General features: G+C 42.8%; 1 long non-coding RNA gene across 2 annotated transcripts; it reads right to left on the bottom strand.

Annotated features, from left to right (window-relative positions):
• Positions 1 to 235: 235 nt before the first annotated feature.
• LOC115942510 (uncharacterized) lies at positions 236 to 10,507 on the bottom strand. 2 transcript variants are annotated; one of them, XR_004077130.2, is made up of 6 exons: positions 10,413 to 10,507; positions 6,946 to 7,132; positions 6,352 to 6,470; positions 3,528 to 3,660; positions 2,970 to 3,063; positions 236 to 851 (listed from the first exon to the last, which is right to left on the bottom strand). It is a non-coding gene; the product is annotated as an uncharacterized LOC115942510 (long non-coding RNA). The 2 variants fall into 2 exon arrangements; XR_004077129.2 differs by lacking the exon at positions 2,970 to 3,063 and having other exon boundaries at positions 6,946 to 7,129.
• Positions 10,508 to 22,651: the final 12,144 nt, after the last annotated feature.

Raw genomic sequence — 22,651 nt, 5'->3', positions numbered from 1 at the left:
ACAGACAAGAAGGCACGTAATAAATGTTCTTTGATAAAGCCAAAAACTGCTGCTAGCCCAGTTTCCAGGCCCAGGATAGGTTGGACTTGTTTCTTTTTTTCCTTGACAATACTGACTGGAGGCATTTATTTAAAAAAAATTCCTTAGCATTATTAAGTAGCCTAGAGGCAAAAAGAAGATACGATTGACACAAAGGATCTGAGAATATCGTCGTGAAAAGGGTATAGGCTTTGTAATTAGATATTTATTCATCCATTCTTTCAACAAATATTTCTCAAAAAATGTACACATACTAGTGACCAAAATTGACAAAAATTCTGTCTTGGAACTTGCATTCTAGTAACTAAAATGTGTGGTGTCAGAGAGTGGTAAGTGCTATGGAGAAAAATAAAGTAGGGAAGAGGTGAGGGACAGCCATGAGTGAGGGTGGGGCTCTAATATGAGGGGGAGGGAAATCCTCACTGAGAGGTGACATTTGAACAAATATGTGGAGGAGGTGAGGAAGGGAGGAGTGTGGATATGGGGGAAGAGCACTGAAGCAAAGTAACAATTAGGACAGAGTTCCTGAAGTGGGTCTGGCAAGCAGGCCAGTGTGGCTAGAGAGGAGACTGGAGTTTAAACATTGGCCTGCTTCAGAAGTCACCTACCCTCCTTGAGCCTCAGTGTTCACCGCCCCCACCACCAAAAAAAAGTAGAGCTGAGAATGCCTGGACAGCTTGCAGGTCTGTTGGGAAGATCAGACGAGGTAGCAAATGTAGAGAACCCAGCACAGTGCCAGGTGTCCAGATAAGAGCTTTAATTAAAATATGAAGGATGTTTCCCAGTACTCATGCAGCTTCTGTTCCTTCTTCCTGGAAAATGAAGGGAATAAAAGTACCTGGCTGGTTTGTCATGAGGAGTGAAGGGTAGTAAGATGTGCTACCCCAAAATATACCTCTTTGGCATAAGAATTATTTTGAGAAACAGCAGACAAAGGAGAAGCTCTGAAAACAGATTAGAAGTTACCCATTTGTAAGGGAACTTTACATTTATAAGGAAATCTCCATTTGTAAGGGCGGCTGCCTCTCTGCCCCAGGGGGAGAAGAATGACTAAATCACAAGGAACTCAACCCATCAATGGAGAAGGCACTTAAGTCTGCATAGCAAAACTTATTCTTGTTTACCTTTCCTGCTCATCTCCCCATAACTGATTTACCCCATACCCTTCTCTCTTTTGTCTTTAGCTGAAAATAATATTTAAGCCCGAACTCTAAACTACCTCTGAGAGTTACTGAGTGTCTCCCATTCATATATGAGGTATACATGTTAATAAATTTCTGTTTGTATCTCTTTTGTTAATCTGTTATTTGTTACAGAGTTCCCAGCAGAGAACTTAGAAGAGTAGAGGGAAAATTATTTTTCCTCCCCTACAGGAGTAAATGCAATAATACATAAAATGTTTAGCTCAGAGGTAGACACATGGTAGACCCATAACTAATGGCAGTTCTCATTATTATCAGATGCTTCAATAAGGCATTCATTAGTATGGACATAGACAAAATTGGAGGAGCAACTTCATGCCACTAACCAACAGGACTAGGCAGAAAACAGGAGCTAGGTTCAGGGCCCAAGAGAACCAGGAAATGTAAGAGCCATGGATCTGAAAATCAGGGCAAAGTGATGATGAATTCCATCAAAGTTTTACCGAAGCCCAGGGCAGGCTTTGTGGGTAGTGTGATTTATTTGAAGGGGCTGGAGTGGGAGAGACAGCAAAGCAGGGGCAAAAACTAGGTGAACTTGAGGCTTCAATATAAGGCAGGAAATATACCTAATAGGCATCATAAAATTGAGTGAGTAGACTCAGCATAAACAGACTTGGCCATGAATGGGCATGACTTGAGATATCCACACATGTGGAAACCCATAACTGCTAGTTGGGAATACAGTGGGGGAACATTTGGATGACAATAAAAGTAGAGAGAAAGCAAAAATGATATAGATGTGCGAAGATACTAAAGTCAGTTCCATCAGAAGGAGGAACTAGAAGTAGTATTCCTGAATGAGACAACAAATGCTGGCCAAGCTATCTAGACAATTTCTAGATCCCAGGTTCAATTGAGAACAATGCACCAAATAACTTTTTGAAAGTCTGAGTATTTTGGTCGTTAACTTAAGGGATTATGAAGGTGACTAGATCTAGTTTCATATGTGTTAGGTGCATTTGGATAAATTAACCTCTCTTAGCCCCGATTCTCTAATAAGTAAAATAAGGATGAAATAAAGTTCACTTGAGGACAATATATGAAAAGTCTTTTGAAGATGGTTAAACATTTTCCTAGGATTTTATCTTTCACTTAATATGGAAATAAAAAAAGAGTTGCTATTTTGGATTTAATTTTGACCAGCAGGGAAGAACCTGTGAGCTGAATTGGGAACTTAAAAGAAAGGGGAGAAAGAAACAAAGATTATCTACATTAGAGCGTGGATAGAGAGAACAACACTCAAGGCATAAGCCTTAGATCAGAATGTTCCATTCCATTCCTCCAAGACTTTTCCAAAGTACAACCTGAGAAGAATTTTGTTTTTCCTTTTTCAACCAGACCACCCAGACTGCCACACATTTCACACTTCTTTGAAATGTTCCCTTTCCCTTTGTCTTTCTGTTTAACATTTTTGTGCAAACATTAATTATTTTCTCCCCCTAAATGGTGGAAAAAGTTCTGAAGTCAGAGTCAGGAGCACTCAAGGCCTGTCTTTCATTTCACACCCACGTACATAACTGCTGCCTTTTTTCTCCATCCCTCCTTTTCTTCCCTTTTCCCTTCTCTCTCTCCCTTTCTCTTCCCCATCCAGGCTTGTTCCAAACTCAAATTCCAAATATATGGATTGAAAGTGTGAGGATGGTGAGAGCTCAAGCATAGTGAGTGGGGCCAGGGTCAGGGCAGGGTGCAAGAGCCGGTGGCAGCCTTTGCAATCTCTCTGTTATTTACCTACTCCCCTCTTGAAACAAATGCTGTATGTATTCCTGCCTTCACCCCGGACAACAGTATCCTGATTGTGTTCAGGGCTGCAGTGTGCCCAGACCTAGGTAATGAATCATGATCAGGTAAAACAAATCATTACAAACCTGCTCAGCTTCCCCAGCCTCCCTTGCTGCTAGAGGTGGGGTGGTAGATATCACTCATGAACTTTCTTTCCTGGACATAACTTCCCTGAAGTTAAGCATGGTTGTAGGACTTGCTTTAGCTAATAAAATAGGAATGGAAATTTCACCTGTCACTTCCGGATGGAGGCATGTAAGAGCCGATGCACAATACACCACAGTCTCTCTCACTGCTGCCACCTTGGCCCTACCCCACTGTTCCACTTATCAATTGCTGCATAACAAATCACCCCAAAACTTAGTGACTTAAAGCAACCACTATCTCATGCTTCTGTGAATCGACTGGGATCAGCTAAGATGTTCTTCTGTTGGTCTTTTCTGGAGGTTTCTCATGTCGGTACAATCAGGTCATGGCCAGGGCTGCAGTATCCAATGGCTCACTCACATGTCTGGCGTCTTGGAAAGGATGGCTGGAAGGATGAGCTTGGCTGGGTCTCTCTCCTTTTCCAGGTCATCCCAGAGCTTGTCAGTCTCCATCTGATCTTTTCATGTGGTTTCTCTATGAGATCTTTCTAGACCTAGTGAAGAGTAGGTGAATATGCCACCCCAAAATATGCCACTTCAGCATAAGGATTATTTTGAGCTAAAGGCAATTGAGAAGAGTAGATACAAGAAAAACTCTCTTTTTTCCCATTTGTCTAAAAACAGGACATAAATTTCTAAAGGTATCCCCCCTCCCCTCTCTACCAGGAAGGACAGAAGTTAATCACCAGAGACAAGTCTAGACCCTTATCAGCCCATAGACTACACCAGAGGAATCTATATAGCAAATCTTGCTAGAGCTAGCCCTTATCTATCATTTTTCCCATATAATTTACCTTCCCCAGTCTGCTGCCCTGCAAACAAAGTCTCTTTCCTTTGTCTCGTCATTTCTCTAAAATTTTATTGTTCCTCTGCTAAGATACTATATAAGCCAAAGTTCTAATCACCTCTTTGAGTGACTCATTGCTGAATGATTGTGTGTGTGTGTGTGTTACATTCTGTTTGCTTTTCTTGTGTTAATCTAACTTTTGTCAGACAAGGTGCTTCCAACTGGGCTAAGGTTCCTAGGAGGATTTTCCTTCTCTACAATAGCTATGTAGTGGCACAGAGTTTTGAAAATCATAAACTGCCAGGTTTTTAACGACTTAGGTTCAGGATCAGCACAGCATAGCTATCACCACATTCTCTTGGTTCAAGCAATGACAAGGCCAAACCAAATGTAAGATGGTGGGAAATAAATACCACTTCTCTATGTGGGAAGTAACCAAGAATTGGTGGCCATTTTTAATCTACCACATTAGCATTTACCATTAGAAAACTTGATCCCTGGGGCACCTGGGTGGCTCAGTTGGTTAAGCATCTGCCTTCAGTCAGATCATCGTCCCAGGGTCCTGGGATCGAGTCCCGAGGTGGGCTCCTGGCTTGGTGAAAGCCTGGTTCTCCCTCTCCCCCTGCTCGTGCTCTCTCTCTCTCTCAAATAAATAAAATCTTAAAAAAAAAAAAAAGAAAGAAAACTTGATCTCCTTCACATAGAGCTGGAAGTGCTCAGATGTGGGAAGGAGCTAGGGAAGATACCTGTCCTAGTTGTAGCCTGTCAGCTCTCACCCCAAATTCCTGCTCCCAGATTCTTCTCAGTTACTTCTGGTCATTTTATTACCAAATCTCCATTTCTTTCTGGTTTATTTCTTCCCTCAATAGGACCATAGCTGCACTTACATTCTCCAAGGGAATGCTATGACAAGCGCGACAATGGGAGCAGATGGAGAGGAAATCAGACCTCAGACACCCCTATTTCTACTGTCTGCAGCCCCACAGGGAGTGTCCTACTGGTAGCCATCCTTCTCCCTCAGGCCTGCTTTCCTGCCAAGTTTTTGTGGATTGCCCTAACTCTCTAGGTTTCCTTTTCCCATTTCCTCTCTTACACAAGTTCTACTTTTTATATCTATCCAGATAAGCCTAGACGTCATTTTGCATGAGAAAAAACTCCATAGCCCCGTGAGAAGCACTTTGACTTTATCATGCTGAGCCTTATCTCAGCCTCTCCACTCCATAGGACTGGCCCTGGGCCTTGTCTCCCACACCTAAAACACCCCATCAATGTGTGAAATGGAAATAACAAGGATTTATCTTGTGCTTTTTCTTATTAATGACTTACACTTTTATCTTTTATAATTTTTATGCGTAGCCAGTTCTCTGTTCTGCCAGAGCTGACTGCTGGCTTTGGGGAGGATTAGGACTGTAGCAGTAGGAATGCAAAGAGGAGAGGAAATCGATACCCAGCTTTTGACTTCCAGAGCAGTTGGGAGACTAAATAATTGTCTTAAAAGACAGTGTTTTTCAAGAGATGAGATGATTTTCTAAATTTCTTGAGCCATCATTAACATATCAAGAACAGAGTCTGGTGGGCTAAAATGGAAGCATTATTCCAGAGAGAGAGAGAACTCAGAGTAAGACTAGTCCCTGCTACAAAGGTATAGGGGGATTGGGAAGTGAAGGTGTGGACAGCCCACTACTTGCCCTGAGGGATTATGGGAAGAAGAAGGGAGACACAGGAGGTAGAACAGGTAGTAAGGCTGGGAGAGCCTGTGTCATTCCTATCTTCTCCAAGGCTGATGTCCGGAAGGAGGGAGGTAATCAGTAAGAGGAGGGCAGACAGCATAGGGGCTTTTGTTTTTTCCTTGTTTATGGCATTATCACAATTACAATTAAGTTTTATGTTTCATGACTTTCTTTTGCACTTGTCTGTAAGCTCTGCACAAGCTGTGTTGTTATTGCTTAGCAGTGCCATGCACAGGGTCAATATCAAAAAAGAGAGGGAGATGTGCAAAGAGACATCTGAGGTAGAGCTCCTGACTCCTTAGGGTCTGAATGGCATGTTAGGAATCTAGAAGTTCTCAAATACCCTTTGGGGCTGCTGAAAATAGACGAGATTCAGGCTGAGAAACTGGCCACAAGTTATCACCATGTGAAATAAGGCCAAGAAGCTCTGTTGCTGGAAACTCAAGGTGGGATGGCGAACATCTGGGATTAGTAGCTGGACTTCCAGTGGATGCACAGCAACCAGCAAGTTGGGGGGAGCTAGGGCCGAGTCCCCAGGGTGACCCTAACCAAACTCAGAACAGACCGAGATGAGTTCCTCAGTTGTGGACTTTAGCAGCTACCACCTGCAGGATACTCTGAAGGAGAGCAGACCCAGCCCACCTTAGTGGGCACCAGCTGTTACCTACCTGAGGACAGGACCAGGTGGACTGCTGTAGAGACAGCAGAAGGACAGGCACCAGGCCAGCCTTGGCCCCATCTCCCTAGTGCCAGCGAGATGCAATCTTCCTCTTCACCCGGATGCCTCCTTGAGGAAGGGAAGGGAAAGGAGAAATCCAGCTCCCACGGGAAGTTTAATTTTCAATCAATAGAATGTTTTGTCAACACAGAATATTTTAAAGCAAGTGCACCATTCATTAGAGAAGTTCACGTGTCCTCCCCACCCCGCCCCCAAACTGGCTGCTACCCAGTGGGATGGGACTCACGAGGATTAGGTCTATTACAGAAAATACAAAGTATGCGGTCTTTGTACATTTCAATTTTAGTTTGTGTCCGTTTGCAACTTCATTCTTTGTACATTCCTTAACAATGAGCAATGAATTCTGCAGTGCCCCAGGATACAGGAATAGCTGCATTAATTTTTAAAGCAAAAGTATTTCTTCCCATTTCATCAGAAACCATTATCCCTTCTAAACTCCCCCTTTCTCTCATGCTTTATTTAGAAAGATCCAGAACTGAGAAAACAGGACACTCAGATGACTAAGCAAATTTCTAGCACCTACCCTCTAAAGAACTTGACTCCTGACTCCGTTCCAGGCACCTTTCCGTGTGGTTTGCTGCTTGTCTGAAGGAGGCTGTCTGAAGCCATCACCGAGCACGCCCAGGTGTGTCGGGAGCTGCGTCCCAGCTGCCCCAATTCTGTAATCTTTTCTCGGTTCCCATCTGTCTCAGCCTCAGGGAACTGTCCTGCTGAATCACACACACAAAATTAAGTTCCTCTTCTTAGTTCAACAGAAATAAAGTTGGAATTGTTCAAGAGATGTTTTCAGCAAGGAATTAAGAACTAATAACATCAAAGTATAAAAACCAAGGGTTTTTTGGCGTACAGATTTATTACAGTAAATGAAAAAAAACCCAAAAAACTGCCTCTGCAGGGAGAGCCTCAGACGCATAGCTTTTCCGGCCTTCAACCACAGCTTCGTTTTCCTCTTCTTCATCCTACCCCCCGACTCTTGTCCCAGATTCAGAAACACCTCCTGCGATTCTCTTCTTTCTTGGAGCATTGTTTTTCAATTTGGCAAAGTCTGGAGATACTTTCGGTTGTCACAACTTAAGGAAGGTGGTGCTTGTGCAATCTAGCAGGTGAGGCCAGGGTTGCTGTTAAACAGCATACAGCACAGGAGAGCCCCCCCACCCCCAACAAAGAACCACCCTGCCGAGAGCGGCAACGATGCTGAGGCTGAGAAACCCCGCTCTAAGGAGAGGCATGCAGAACCACCCCACTTCGAGAATCCCATCCAATGTGACCAGTAACTGCTCTGGGCAAAGGACAGTTCTCTCTGGGGAAGAGAAACAATCACAATTCTATATTAATTCATTAATGCATCTATTTGTGTATCAAATATTTTTTGGTATCGACCGAAATCGGCACTGTTAAGCACTAACAAGATGGACGGCTTCTGCTCTTGCAGAGCTATGGACAAGTGCAAAAGAAAGTCAGTAAACATAAAATTATACAGATGTCATTGTGCTAATGCCACAAACAAAATATATGGGCTGATATAAGAACAGATTGTGAAAGGGAAACTGGTCCCTCTAGAATCAGTAGACCTTAAAATTTTCTAAATATTAAAAATTTAGTGAAAATAATTCTTAATGTTTTATTCCCTTGAAACTTCATCATGACTATTTTCAATGACATAGTCTTTTTGGTCTTATTAGTTTTCTAAAGGAGTATTGTGACTCTCCTTGTTTTCAAAATGTCCATATGATTCTCTTTTCTGATACAATGGCCTATTGAAGTCTGTTTGCTGCTGAGCACCAGCCCTACCTTTCCTGTGGATACCAAAGTGATTCCAGAAAAGGATGGAGTTGGAGGGAAATCTTGGATTGCTTCAAGAGTTAAGACCAGAGGGACAGTCTCCAGTTTCTAGCTCGTGGTCAATTTCCTTCCCTTCATATAGATATTCAGTAAGCAACAAGACCCATATTTCAAAACTTGAGTCTTTGATCTTGTCCCAGGAGTGTTGACTGGGGAAAGAAATATTTAAGCTGAGACCTGAGGATGAATTAGGTGAAGTTGGAGGAAGTGGAGGCAAGCATTCCAAGAATGTGGAAGTCTATTTGGTATGTGTTGGCATGTCAAAATAATTCTTAGACACAGAAAAAGTATTCATTATGGTCCCTTGCTTCCTTGTTCTTAAGAGCAAAATCCATTTCTTTGGAGAGAAGATCTTGATCTTGGACTTGTAGCCCTACCTAGGGGGAAGGGAATGGTGCAAAATTTGTTTTACTGTGACTCCCAGCCAGCTATCATGCAAATTTATGATGACAATGCATGCAAATTTGGCAAATGCATGCAAAAACAAAGCAGTGGGCATTCTATATTGCAAATTCATGAGGTTATGCAGCAACGTTTCTGTAGATCTGACTGAGTGCCCTGCCAGGGCTGACTTTTCTTTCCCTTTTGAAGTCAAAGATTCTGTGGAGAATCTGATGAAGGCTATTGATTTCTCCCCTGGAAAAGGCACCAATGCACATATACAAAAATGTCTGCATACAGTTCATGGGGTTTCCAATTCTGAAGCTCATGGATCTCAAATTAACACAGCTGCTTTCAGGCTGTAACAATGAATAAGGAAGAACATGCTGGTGGTGGGAGGTATTGTGTCCTGTTTTACACGTAATGAGTTTGAGATGCACGTGGCAGGATATTCAGGTGGAAAGCAGTTTAAAATGCTTCCTGGTTTTGTATGATTTTATAGGCATGTTGAAATTAAGAGGAAGTGGGTGGGTATGTATCAGTACAGTGGGCCCCATCCCTAGAGTCCATGTTCTCCTGTGTCCATATTTAGAAATATTTTTTTTTCTTAGAAAAATGTTCATTGTAGAAAATTTTCCTGGGTTTCTGCCTATTTAAATTGTCACCCACCTTTATATTTTTTAAGTCCTTTCCATAATCACTCCCTACTGCAGAGCCTAATTAAAGAGAAGGCAGCCATGTGGATATGTGGGGAGTCAGTCGATGAAGAGGGGCTGAAATGTATCGTGGTTGAAAGAAATATTTGACAAACTGAGCCAACCTTCTGCTCCCATTCCCTTATCCTGTTCAAAATTCTTGCTAAACTGCTCTTGGAGGAAACGGAACCTGTGAGCTACATTGCTTTTCACTGTTGTGGGTATAAAGGTTGGGGGTTGTAGTTGGCTGAAAATACCGACCGAAAAGATATCCACATCCTAGTCCCTGGAACCTATGAAGGTTACCTTCTATGGCCAAAAAAAGGATCTTTGCAAATGTGATTAAATGAAAGGTTTTGAGATGGGGAGTTATCCTGGGTTATCTGGGTGGGCCATAAAGGCCATCACCTGTCCCCTTATGGGGGGAGGCAGAGGGAGATTTGACAGAGAGAAAAGGGGGAGGCCATGTGATCACGGAGGCCGAGGCTGCAGTGATGGGACCACAAGTCAAGGAAGACCCCAGTGACCAGAGCTCACAGAGGCAAGGAACTGCTTCTCCCCTAGAGCCTGCAGAGGGAGCACAGCCCTGGTGAAGCCTGTGATATTTGTTTCAGAATTCTGGCCCCCAGAACTGGGAGAGCGTAAATTTCTGTTGTTTTAAATAAGCAAGTTTGTGGTAATTCATTACAGCAACCGTAGAAAACTAACTAAGGGCTAATCTGGACAAAAGAAGAGAGGACGAACTGTCTGGATCAGAGCCTATTTGTCTCAGATTTTTGAGGAAGATTTCTGACTTCCTTCTCCTTTTCAACCCCAAATATTTCTTTCTGAATCCAAGTAAACCTTCCTCTCTCACCTTGACACTTGTATTTTAAAGCTCCACTGTTCTATACAGACTGATTTTGATTTTCTAGTATAAAATCCCATTATGTTTGTTTTGCCTCCTTCCCCCTCAGCTTATATTCCCTGCCTCCAAATAATCATTTATTGTTTTGGAAGTCTCTCTGTCTCCTTCTTCTCCCCTCCCAACTCCCCTCGTATTGGGCTTGATCTTAAAATAAAAGTTACTTACAATAAACAGCCTCTTGTTCTTTTCTTGTTATTTCCTCCACTCAGCAGTGTAGAGCTGTCGAGCTGCTTGCCCCCAAGTGTTTGAAGCCACCCACACACTTTGAAGCACAGTCCCCAACCGCTGACGACTCAACACTGTCAAATGACAGTCACAACGCCTTCATCATTACTATGTCAAACGCACAATGGAAATGGGACTGTAGGATGTAAGGAGAAAAGGAAAATGTATTTCATGATGGAAATATTTTAAATCTGAGGAACAGGAGATAAATTGGGCCAGGTGATTATTTTAAAAGAACCAGTGGTTGAGAGTGAGAACTAAAGCCAAATCCCTATCAGAGAATTTGAAAAACCCAAACAAGCCATAGTGCTTCAGTGAGAAATGGTATAAAGAAGACTCTAGGAAGACGCCAAGAAATGGGGCACCAGCATCACAGGTGAACATCCTAACGCCGGGCTCAGCAAACTATGACCCATAGGCCAAACCTGGCCCACCACCTGCTCTTGTGAATAAAGTTTTATTGGAACACCGTCATGTCCATTAATTTATATATTGTCTGTGGCTACTTTTGCACAGTGAGAGCAGAGTGGAGTAGTTTTGACAGAGACTATGTGACACGTAAGCCTAAAATATTTAGTATTTTGCCCTTTATGTTAAAAAAAAATGCTAACCCCTGTTATGATGAAACTGTAGCAGTAGGACTGGGTATAGAAAGTAAACTCTAGCAATGAGAAATACCAAAGTGTATAAGTTTCTTAGGGCTGCCATAACAAATTATTATAATCTGTGTGGCTTCAACAATAGAACTTTATTCTCTCGGAGTTCAGGAGGCCACACATCCAAAGCCAAGGTGTCTGGAAGACTGATTGCTCTGGAAGTTCTAAAGGAGAATCGATTTCCATGGTGGTGGCCAGTGTCCTTGCCATTCCTTTGCTTGTAGACTCATAGTTTCAATTTCTGCCTCTGTCTTCACATTGTCTTCCATCTTCTGCATTTCTCTTACAGGGACACACCATTGAATTTGGGGCCCCTTCTAAATCCACAATGATCCAATCTTGAGGTTTATAACTTCATTAATTACATCCACAGAGACCATTTTTCCAGATAAAGACACATTCACAGGTACTGGGGGTTAGGTTTGGACATAACTTTTGGGGGGACACAATTCAACTTACTGCACCACCACCCATAAAAAAACGTTAGCCACCTTGGAGAAAAAGGAAGCGGCTTGGGGGTGTCACCCACCCACTCTTGAACGTGGCCTCGGGAGACAGCGATTACCTACATATTTAATTTTGACATAGCTTTTTACATTTTATGAAATATATTAATTCCACAGACAACTCTGACTCCATCCGATAATCTACATGTAGAAAATATGGAGGGATTCATGGCCTATGGCCTAAAAGCTGCAAAGTGAACAAAAGGTGACAAGGAGGAGTAGTAGGAAGGGAAGCTCAGGACCACGAAAATGGGTTCCTGCAACCTCCGTGGTTGACTCTGACAAGAAAAGCAGCATCTTGTGAAGCTGTTAGATAGCAACGTGGAGTGAATTCAATGAGGTCCTTTCAAGTCTGCAAAAGTCTCTTTTGTCTGACAGCTTTATTTTTTCATCATGACTTGAGAACAAGGAGGTGTTGCTGCACTCTGGTGCGTCTCATCTGGTCCTTTGTTTCATTCTCTCCACCAGATTCCAGGTTAACATTTAGACAGAACTGGGGAGAGGGGGGTGCAGCTCATATTTCTGCTAGAATTCTTTCCCTTTTTCTCTCAATATGTACCATTCTGACTGGAATTTACAAGCCGGGGTGGGGGGAGGGGTGAGCCACAGTCAAGTTAGCACACTTTGGGGGAAGAGTCGAGTAGAAGTGACAATTTTCTTAGAGGAAGTGTCCCTGATTGACACTAAAACCAAGCTAGAGAGAGTGAGTTAGGAAATGAGGAGACTCTTCTCCCAAGAATGGGCAGTGAGGTTACCTTGAGGGTATGTCAATGGAGCCCCAGGGCATGAGAGATGAGACAGTCACAATCGGTGTCAAACTACGAATTCCCTGTGTTGATGTCTTTCTGCTTGGTATACCTAGAATAGGTTTGGTTTTCCTGTGTGAACCTCACTATTGCCTCTAGGAGCTGGGACAAATCAAAGCTCCATGACCTCTTTGTAATTTTAAGTTATTTTCTAAGGATTCACACCCATGTCACACTGGTTTCTTTATTCATTCCTCATTCATGACAAGGTTTCCTGCATTCATTAAATATAACTTGCATTTCCCCAGTGCCTAAGCCTAGTTAAAAACAGACCCATAGGGGCACCTGGGTGGCTCAGATGGTTAAGCATCTGCCTTCAGCTCAGGTCATGATCCCAGGGTCCTGGGATCGAGCCCTGCATTGGGCACCCTGCTTGGCGGGGAGCCTGCCTCTCCCTCTCCCTCTACTGTTTCCCCTGCTTGTGCTCTCCCACTCTCTCTGTCAAATAAATAAATAAAATCTTAAAAAAAAAAAAAAAAGAGGCCCATAGGGGCACCTGGGTGGCTCAGTCGGTTAAGCATCTGACTCCTGATTTTGGCTTAGGTCATGATCTCAGGGTTGTGAGACCGAGCCCTGGTGGGGCTCCTCACTGGGTGTGGAGCCTGCTTAAGGTTCTCTCTCTCCATTTCCCTCTGCTCCTCCCCCTCCCCCACAAAAAGGAGGTCCATAAAAGAGTAAGTCATGGGAATAAAAGGCACAGCATGAAGGATACAGTCAATGATATTATAATAGGGATGTAATGGGACAGATGGTACCTACACTTGTGATGGACATAGCATAACATATAAACTTGTCAAATCACTAAGTTGTACACCTTATGCTAATGTAACATTCTGTCAACTACACTCAATTTTTTAAAAGGGTCCATAAAAGCAATTTTTTTAAAAAGAAAAAACGCTTCTTTCTTGAATGTACCTTAGGGGAGGTAAAATTTTTCCTCTACCTTTTTTTTTTTAAGATTTATTTATTTATTTGATAGAGAGAGAGAGAGAGATAGCAGGAGCAAGCTGGGAGGGGGGGCAGAGGAAGAGGGAGAGGGAGAATCAAGCAGACTCCACGCTAAGCCAGAGCCCAATGCTGGGCTTGACGTGGAGCTCAATCTCATGACCCCATGATCACAACCCTAGCCAAAATGAAGAGTTGGATGCCTAACCAACTACGTCACCCAGGCACCCCTGATTAACTTCCTTTTTCTTTACATAAAAATCAATTTATTTCCTTAGGATACATCTCTAGAAGTGGAGTTACTAGGTCAGAGGGAAACTTTTTTTAAAATTTAAATTCAATTAATTAACATAATATTGGTTTCAGAGGTAGAGGTCATTGATTCATCAGTCTTATATAATACCCACTGCTTATATAATACCCATCTGTCTTATATAATACCCAGTGCTCATTATATCATGTGCCTTCCAGTTACCGCATCCCCCACCCTCTCCCCTTCAGCAACCCTCAGTTTGTTTCCTATGATTAAGAGTCTCTTATGGTTTGTCTTCCTCTCTGATTTCATCTTATTTTTTCCTCTCTTCCTCTATGATCCTATGTTTTGTTTCTTATGTTCCAAATATGAGTGAGATCACATAATTGTCTTTCTCTGATTGACTTATTACACTTAGCATAATACCCTCTAGTTCCATCCATGTCATTGCAAATGACAAGATTTCATTTTTTTTGATGGTTGAGTAGTATTCCATTGTGTGTGTGTGTGTGTGTATGTATGTATGTATGTATATATATCTATATATATCTATCTATCTCACATCTTCTTTATCCATTCATCTGTCAATGGACATCTGGGCTCTTTCCTCTACCCTTTTAAGGTTTCTGGCGGGGACTGACATAACATAGATTTAACAAGAGGGGCACCTGGGTGACTCAATTGGTTAAGCGTCTGCCCTATGCTCAGTTCATGATCTCAGGGTCCTGGGATCCAGCCCTGCTCAGTGGGGAGCCTGCTTCTCCCTCTCCCTCTGCCCCTCCCCATACCCATGCTTGCACTCTCTCTCTCTCTCAAATAAATAAAATCTTTAAAAAGAGAGAGAGAGAGATTTAACAGGAGAAAAGCATACAAATTTTATTTACATGTACATGAAAGTCCTCATGGAAAAAATGTATACCCAAAGAAGTGAGGAGGCCTAAGTGCTTACATACTAGATTGAACAAAGAGTAGCAAATGTGGAAAAGTAACTAAAATATATGGAGACTAAAGGAAGCTAAGTTATTTTAACAGCCTAGACACCCTTCTCTGGTGATTAAGAATGTTTCTTCCTCCTGGCACAAGGAGGGCATCTTTCTTGTGGGAATTAAATCTCAAGCTTTCAAGGGGGAAAAAAAAAGGTCAGAGTGCCCTTCTTGTACCTGCTATTTTCAAGTGCCTTTAATTCAAAATAATTGATATGCCAAAGCAGCATATTTTGGGGTGGCATGTCCTGAACTTTTTCAGTACCCCCTGTTCTGCTGCAACTGTGGTCCCTTTCAAATTTCTTTCGTACAATTCCAGCATACTGTGATTCCAGAGTAATACACAGGCTTGGGAGTCAGTGATCTGAGTTTGTATTTCAATTCCATCACTTACAAGTTAAGTAGTTGGCTTTTCTTTTTTTAAAAAATTAATTAATTAATTTTAATTTTTTATTGTTATGTTTTTCTAAGCTTCCTTTTCTTCACTGATACAGGGGGAAGGCATAAAAACATACCTACTGCATAGAGGAGTTCTAGGAAGCCTGAGACTGCCGTCATCAGAAAGGCCTGACTGCAATGTTGGCTCTTGCCTGGTGTCTGGGAACTTGTCTGGTATTTGGGAGGGTTCCCACTGTTCCCTAAATGAGAAGCATAGTTCATTGAGCCTAAACTGTTCATAAAATAATGCGGTTTATGCTGAACCTCTGCTTTTCTTTTGGGAGTCTGAAATTCCGGTACATGCCAGGCAGAGAGTGCCTACATGACCAGCCCCCGATAAAGACCCTGAGACCCAGTCTCTAATGAGCTTCCCTCACACTTCACATGCATCCTCACAATTCAGTGCTGGGGGGATTAAGCACATCCTATGTGACTTAGGACTTTTGGAAGCTTGCACCTGGTTTTCTCCACATTTACCCCATGTGTCTTTTCTCTTTACTGATTTTGCTTTGTATCCTTTTACTGTAATAAATCTAAGCCTTGAGTAAGATTGTATGCTGAGTCCTATTTTCCTCCTAGTCACTGAAACAGGGTGTGTGTTGGGGGCCGGGGATGTGGATTTGAAGACTTCTGTCTTTGTTCAGGCTGCTATAAGAAAATACCACAGAGTGGGTGGCTTATAAACAACAGGAATTTATTTCACACAGTGCAGGAGGCTTGGATATCCAAGATCAGTTTTGCTCAGGTAGAGGTGCTCTTCTGGGTTCAGAGCTGGTGCCTTCTTTCTGTGTGCTCACATGGGGGAATGGGTTAGGGATCTCTTCGGGTCTCTTTTATAAGGCACTATCCATAGGCCCTAACTAACCAATGGGCTACTTAAAACCAGGCACAGTTACCGAAAAAGGGAAAATTCCATACCTACCTCAAAATATCCATAAGCTCTTTTATAAGGCCCTAATCTCATTCCTGAAGGTTCCTTCATGACTTAAGCACCTCTCAAAGGCCCCACCTGCTAATACTATGACCTTCAGGGGTTAGGACTTCATTTTATAAAACCCCTCTCTTCTCTGCTCTCCCCTTCTCTTTCTGTTCTTTATCAGCAAGGTCCAGGACCCACCTCAGGGGAGGGTCAGGAAGCCAAACCAATCAAGTCAGAATTCTCTGTGGCACATGCAGGAAAAGGAAATGACAGGGATCCTCCAAACATTATTTTGTTCTGACACACATCCGAATTTGTGTTGTCCATTTCAAAGTAGTCGACTTGAGAGTCTGTCTCCTTTATTACCAATGCCCCAAACGCTGTGGGATATTCACCTTTGGAACTGGCTTACAAACCACTGAAATGGAAATCTACTGCATCCCTGTGTGGTCACAGTGCCCAGAATACAGCTCCCTCCTGGCACCCCCATGGAGGTCAGGATTTACCACTTTAATTGTCACAGGCTCCATTGCTCTGAACTGGGAGAGAACTGAGTGGCTCAGGGCCAGTCTGTAGGCCTACTGGTAACCCTGGCTGTAGACATAAGTTGGTACAGGAGAAGGATAAAGGAGGAAGGAAGAAAAGAAAAAATAGAGAAGAGCAAAACAATGGGGGTCAGAAGGTGAAGGCAAAATAGAAGAGAGGAAGGAATAAAAAAAGTAAACCCTTCTTGAAAGCAGAGGAACAGTTTATGACTCAGATTCTCCACCCTCTGAATGCAGTTAAGTCTGTTACTTTGGTTTACAGTAGGTTCCCAGCCACCTGGTGAAAGGGGCTGGGGTGGGTGGGAGGAGGAGGTGGGAGGGTGTGAAGAGGGACTGCCCAGAGACACTGGTTTGGAGTTTTATTATCCACTAAGAAGTTGCTCTGCTGATGATTAAACTTTGCTCTCAGAAAGTGGGGCTGTGAAGCAAGCTACTCACTCTATCAATAGAGAAATCAACGAGTCCTTTCTTTTAAAAGTTCTGAAGCCATTATCTATGGTGTGACAGTTGACTACAATAGAATTAATTGTCATATCACAAATGGTGGGTTAAGGAATGAATGAGTGAACCAAGTGGGTGGACAGGCCTATTATAACTGAGAATACAGTTTGGTTAATAGAAGGAAAGGCTGAAGAACCAAAAAAAAAAAAAAAAAAAGGAAAAGAGTACTTAAAAAAATAGGGAGAAAAATTGATGTTAAGAACTTAAAAATATAGGTTGTAAACAATGTGCATAATGATATAAAAAGGGGCGAAAAACCATGCTTTTTTTTCTCACCCCCACTTCTAAATTTCACTGATGGAGGGGCAACTGGGTGGCACAGTCAGTTTCAGCTCTTGGCTTTGACTTGGGTTGTGATCTCAGAGTTGTACAATTGAGCCCTGAATTGGGCTCCAAGATCGGGGGCAGTCTGCTTGAGCTTTTTCTCCCTCACTCTCCCTCTGCCTCATCCCTCCCTCCTTCCCTCCCTCTCACTCTCTCTCTCTCTCTCTCAAAAAAAATCTAATAAATTACACTGATGGAATAGACAAAAATCATGCCTACATGTGGCTGCAGTGTGTGTGTGTGTGTGTGTGTGTGTGTATAAAAACGATTTAAGTTACTGAGTTAAATACCTAGTGCTGTTTCATGCTGTACCTTTGCCTCCAGAATGTAAAATAAGTTAGGTGACTAATGATGGACCCAGATGTTTCTACCGAATAACTTTTACCTGTAGCTCTAATACAAGTTTTGAAAACAAAAACATATTGTGCACCTGTATAAAATCTTGTTGGAGTATTTTTTTCATCTTTTCTTTCCAATACTAACACCCAGAAATAAGCTGCCTAAGGAATTAATCTGAATGTTTTGGCATCTTGTACATTGACTTTTTTTTAGAGATAGTCTTTGCTATTGAATCAGAGATATTGAAGTCCCTGATAAAAATCAAGAGATTACTTATTATTTATTAATAGATGTGTCCTATTATTATTATACTCAACACTTTAATATAAGAAATTTGTTTTTATAGAATAGTTTGAAACCAGGATTACTTGGCAAAAATAGATTTTACAAAAAAGTGGAAGTGGTAATCTACTCTATTGATAATTGAAAAAAAAATTTGTTCTTGGGTGGGATATAACATACGCTAGTGTTTTTTAATTAATTTTTTTTAAAAGATTTTATTTAATTATTTGACAGAGAGAGAGTACAAGCAGGGGGAGTAGGAGAAGCAGGCTTCCCGCTGAGCAGGGAGCCCGACATGCGGCTCCATCCCAGGACCCTGAGATCACAACCTGAGCTGAAGGCAGATGTCTAACTGACTGAGCCACCCAGGCTCTCCTATGCTAGTGTTTTTTTAATTAATCAGTTGGATATCTTAAGAGAAATACAAAAGATTGCAAAAAGTTCATGCATACATTGAAATCTTTGTCATTGGCTTTCATTTCATAAAATGAAAATTTCTAATAAACTGTGAAAAATAAAATTTTAATACATTTATCATCTTGGTACCCTTATATAGATGGTTCCCTACTTATGATGGTTCAACCTCGTGATTTTTCAACTTTACAGTGGTGCAAAAGCAATATGCATTGAGTAGAAACCATACTTTGAATTTTGATCTTTGCCCAAGCTAGCAGTATTCTTGATTCTATCTCATGCCGCTGGGCAGAGGCAGCGAACCAGAGCCCCCAGTCAGCACGTGGTCACCAGGGTCAACAACTCACAACCATTCTGTCCGTATACAACCATTCTCTATTTTTCACTTTCAGTACAGTATTCAATAAATTACATGAGATACTCCACACTTTATTATTAAAATGGCTTTGTGTGAGATGATTTTTTTAAGATTTTATTTATTTATTGGCCAGAAAGAGAGAGAGAGCACAAGCAGGGGGAGAAGCAGGCAGAGGGAGAAGCAGGCTCGCCACTGAGCAAGGAACCCGATGCGGGACTCGATCCCAGGACCCTGGGATCATGACCTGGGCCAAAGGAAGATGCTTAAGCAACTGAGCCACCCAGATGATTTTGCCCAACTGCAGGCTAATGTAAGTGTTCTGAGCACATTTAAGGTAGGCTAGGCTAACCTATGATGTTCAATAGGGTAAGTGTATTAAATGCATTTTTGACTTACAATATTTTCAACTTATGATGGGTTTATTGGGACATCGAGGAAGATCTGTACTTAGTTTTGTTATGTTTATCTAAAGTAGATCACAATCCTGACTGCATATTAGAATTATATGGGGAGTTTTTATTTGTTTGTTTGTTTGCTTGCTTTTTAAATCCTGATGCCCAGGCAGCAGCCCAGACCCATAAATCAAAATCTCCCAAGGATGGAGCATGATGGTTTTTAAAGTATCCCTGGTGATTCCAATGTTCCAGCAAATTTGTGATCCACTCACTTAAGTAGTCCCTGATCAACCTCATTTTCATCATCACCCCTGTTAAAATCATTCCCTCCTCAGCACTAAAATGAGAGCACATAGCAAATTGTATCATTGCCAGTGAGGTCCTTATTTCTCTGTTCTTTAATCTTCAGTACCTGACACGTGCTCAACAAAGCAAGAAAGAACACACAAATTCCCAACCAGCGCCATGAAATGAGGCTGCCACCATTTTAAAGATAGCAGATTCTTCCAGAGCATAGAGAGGGATGATGTGACTCATTTAGTTACACTGCACAGCTCTGAGTCACCTGGCACTTGGCCAGTCAAAAGTTTCAGAACCTGATGTTTCAGATTCTTATCCAATAGATATTTTTATCCTGGGAGCCCGACTGAGGATGCAGCTGACTGAATCAGCCCAGGGCTTCTCTTCGGGAAGCAGTGGGAAGCCACTGCTGCTCCCCGCTTATGTAACCATATGTCGCACAAGGCTGACCCACGGAATGTGATCCAAACATTATTTTTGTCTCCCTCCATCACTTTAAACTAAATTCAGTGGAGATCAATTTCTCTTGTCCATGAATAAAGTCTTTCTTGCATCACTCTTGGTATTAGTCACTTTTAGTTGTAAACCAGTCTCATTTTAGAACATTAATACATTCAGTTGCACATACTAATCAAAAATCCAAACTTGAAGTCAGGGTTAAACCATCACCCCTTCTCCAGCCCTGGTCTGCTTCACAAGATTGCGGTGGGGCGTAGTCTGTGGTCCTTCTGTTTTCGCCTTTCTCCCAGTTCACCTGTGCCACCTGTGATTTCTGTCCAGCTGGGTCAAAGTAGGGCCTTCACTTGGATGAACCTGGCAATGATTAAAGATGGAACCCCTGGGGTGCCCGGGTGGCTCAGTTGGTTAAGCGACTGCCTTCGGCTCAGGTCATGATTCTGGAGTCCCGGGATCGAGTCCCACAACAGGCTCCCTGCTCAGCAGGGAGTCTGCTTCTCCCTCTGACCCTCCTCCCTCTCATGCTCTCTGTCTCTCATTCTCTCTCTCGTAAATAAATAAAATCTTAAAAAAAAAAATTAAAGATGGAACCCCTGGATGGGGTTGGCAGGTGGTCACAGTTGATTCTTTTCACCTGTGGGAATTTTTTGGGTCCTTCAGAGGTTTCTTGTTGCTCTTGCAGCTCCCACAACCTGGGATGATTGATCTCCATTCTTGGTGGCCACCTCTGGCACTTTCTTCACTCTGAGGAACACCTGAAAAGAGGAGGCTCTTTTAGTTGAGGTCTCTGTGCCCCTCCAGACAGCCCTATTGGACCAAGAAGACTTCCACATTGTTCTTCCTCCTGACCCACAGTGGTCCATTCTGCCCTCATGTAGTCCTTACCTGCCCACAATCTGGGGTCAGGCCATCTCTATGCAGCAGCACCCTCCCGGCTCCATCATTGAGGCAGCTGCCTTTAGAGCTCCTTGGTGAGAGTCAGATGCCATTCACAGGCCACGTGGCCTTCCTCAGGCCTGAGTGAGGGACCAGTTCTCTTTGTCTCTCGATCACAGGGAGTACTTCAAAGCTGTCCAAGTAGTTGCCTTGGAGCCTCCGTCTTCAAGACCCACCCCCAATGTCTAGGAGGTACACTTCACTATCTTAGGTCAATCTTTCTAGAAGCAGAGCCTGAAATGAGGATTATTGTTCAAGTGATTTATTGAAAAAATGTTCTCATTAGAAGAGGTGTGGCAAAAACAGGATAAAGCTTGGGGAAGGGGGAAGGTAAGCAGGAATGTAACCCTAGCTGGAGACTAGTTTCGATCTGATCCCAGAGGGAAAACCCTACAGCTCAAAGTACATCACAAAGATAGTCCCACCTTGAGGCAAGGAGTTCAGTTCATATCCTCCTGATAGTTGGGCCAAGGTTTGCTGAGGTGCTCAGGGCAGGAGTGTGCAGGTGGCAGGTACTGTCTGGCTGAGGGCAATTCTCCAGAGAAGGAGGCAGCTATGGGGTGGGGGGAGGGGGGGCCAGTTGGTCAAAGGGATTTGGAAGGGCATTAACAATGTCCACTACACTCATCCTATTCCCTCTGTCTAAAGATACGTTCCTCCTTAATCTTATCTTGATCTCCTGGAGTAGTTCAAGGATTATGGAACAGATTCTTGGAGACATTTCCTTTTAAATGTACTAATCGGGAAAGGGAGTGTCTGTCTCATGCACTTTGATATCTGAGTCTGTCATCTTGCTTCTCAGTTGAAAGAGGGGCAGGAAGAGTTCCATTCTAACATTCCCTTACTCTGAGGAGTGCTCAGCTGTATTATACCAGTGACCACAGAGCTTAACACCTTCATTCTACAGGACAGAGCCCAGAATGGTGAGTGAATTCAAAACCATGTTTAGCGGCTTCCCTGGTAGCTATGATGGATTTGTGTTCCACATATTCTTTCTCTCCACGGACCCCACTTGAGATATGGCTGGTGAGAAAAGGGAGCCTTCTCTGTCCTTGAAATCAAATACAGTCAACTAGAACAAACCCATGACTTTCTCACCAAAAAAGCAAGCACGTTAAGTAAACTGGACTAACAAGCCACAGAGAACATCCATGACTAAGCTGGGGCTAGAACAGTTTTTTGGAAATCTTACTGAGGCATTCAGGAGCTGTAGGGAAAGTAACGGAGAGGAGAAACCGTGATCTGGCGTGGCCGTATATCACCCATATCACCCATATGGCTTCTTCCAGAGAAGCCATAAAAATGCCTGGAGTTAGAGGTGAGGAGTAACACAGGGAGCTGACAGAATCAGCTGGTTTCCCATGCTCATTTCTTCCTTTTTCTCCCCTGTTACACAACAGAAGAGTCCCATGGTCTGGCATGGTGATAACCACCCAGGCCTGAGTGATGATGGCAATCTAGTTTGCTGAGTCTCATAGGTAGCCACTTAGATCTATCTTACCCACCTGGTTGGTCCCTGTAGGTAACTGGGTTTGTGGCCTCTCAGTTATGATATTTATCCAGAGTCATATAGCAAGTGGCAGATTTGGGTAGGGGCCCATTCCAAAATTGAAGCTCAGTAGGCACGGACAGGAAAATTATAGAGGGGCCAGGACCTACAAGTACTCCCTGCCTGGTCCAGAAGTGGTGTTTGGTGTTGAACCAAATTGTCATAAGTCTTCAGCCAGGCTGGCCAAACATAGTTCTGGTGAATGTAATGAAGAGACAGGTGATGGATAGTAATCCAAACTGGTCTTGCAGACCAGTGGCAAGCCACTGGTCGC

This window comes from Leptonychotes weddellii, chromosome 5 (assembly GCF_054177405.1).
Source record: "Leptonychotes weddellii isolate Sample4059 chromosome 5, ASM5417740v2, whole genome shotgun sequence".
NCBI lineage: Eukaryota > Metazoa > Chordata > Mammalia > Carnivora > Phocidae > Leptonychotes > Leptonychotes weddellii.
The sequence above is the reverse complement of the archived record's forward strand: the minus strand, read 5'-3'. Positions and strand labels throughout refer to the sequence as shown.